Genomic DNA, 1,358 nt, shown 5'->3' with positions numbered 1-1,358 from the left:
AGTAGTAGTAGTAGTAGTAGTAGTAGTAGTAGTAGTAGTAGTAGTAGTAGTAGCTGTAGCAGTAGCAGTAGCAGTAGCAGTAGACAGGTAAATTCTTGACAGATCAAATCAATACCTGAAACAACAAAACAAGCCAAAGCCCAAACCATTATAAACGGAAGACTAAATCAAACATGACGTGAAGCAGATTCATTTCTGTATAATATTGTAGGGTATGGCCGGCCCTCAGAGTGTGAGCGGATCACTAAGCGGTGGTGATGTGGCCCATGTAGTGCCTGATCCAGCTCAGATATTTGGAGACTCTGGTGTAGACGCTGGGCAGTGTTCCGCTGCAGTTTTTCTCTCCCCACGACGTGACCCCGGCCAAGATGTCATGTCCATGTCCACACATCATGGGTCCTCCGCTGTCCCCCGTACAGGCGCTGGGATCCTTGCCGGGATGCCTGTCTGCCTCGTGGACACACATGTGCGAGTCCGTGATGTCCTGGGTTGCCCAGAGGTTGTCGCAGCGATCATTGGGGATTTTGGTGATCTTCACCTCTTTCAGGGTCTCGGCGTCTTGGGGGTTGGAACCAATTCTGATCGCACCCAAGCCGGCCAGCACTCATTGTGTGTAGGCGAAGGAGGAGCCGCTGGGAGCCAGACGAGCGAGCTGTATTTTTTTATTTGAGAGTCGCCTCTTTCGTCAGGTAGATAAGGGCGATGTCGTTGGGGATTCCAGACCCCGTGGCTCTGTAATGCGGATGCTTGGTGTTGTTTGCAACTTTGATGTTTCGTCGTATTGGTTTGGATTCCTGTACAGATTCAGAGCGCCGAGTTCTATCCGCATATCGCTAGTGACAAGACCACCCATGCAATGAGCAGCGGTGAGCACCCACCTCCTGTGGATGAGTGAGCCTCCACAGATAGGTTTCCAGCCTGAAGAAGGGCATTGTCGGACATAATATTGCAGAGAGACGATATAGGGGTGAGAGTACAGAGCTGCTGGGTTTCCGTTAATCTGTCCTCAGAGAAATTCGCAAGTTGCGCACGCAACTTTTGGCCTCGGCGCAACTTTTGCCATTTTCGTGAATTTGCAAATTTTAAGCAATTTTCTGCAAAAGTTGGAAAAGTAATAATATATTTTCGGTAAAAATAACCGAAATTTTCTTCCACAAAAAAAATAACGACGCAAAGGGGGGCAATTCGTACATGAAATTAGATCTACCATACTTCCTTTGCACTAGATCTACGGGGTGCCCAGTGCCCGTTTCGGATGAGATCGGGTCGGGATGATCGCCCGACTCGTTGCCTGAAAACTACGCGTTTGATTTTGAGGCATCGAGTAGGGCGCGATCGATTTGTGCCACGATAGCCAC

At 49.1% G+C, this 1,358-nt stretch overlaps 1 pseudogene; it reads right to left on the bottom strand.

The window, feature by feature from the left end:
• Window positions 1-244: 244 nt before the first annotated feature.
• LOC101862223 lies at window positions 245-932 on the bottom strand (annotated as a pseudogene).
• Window positions 933-1,358: the final 426 nt, after the last annotated feature.

Source organism: Aplysia californica, unplaced genomic scaffold, assembly GCF_000002075.1.
Source record: "Aplysia californica isolate F4 #8 unplaced genomic scaffold, AplCal3.0 scaffold00899, whole genome shotgun sequence".
NCBI lineage: Eukaryota > Metazoa > Mollusca > Gastropoda > Aplysiida > Aplysiidae > Aplysia > Aplysia californica.
The sequence above is the reverse complement of the archived record's forward strand: the minus strand, read 5'-3'. Positions and strand labels throughout refer to the sequence as shown.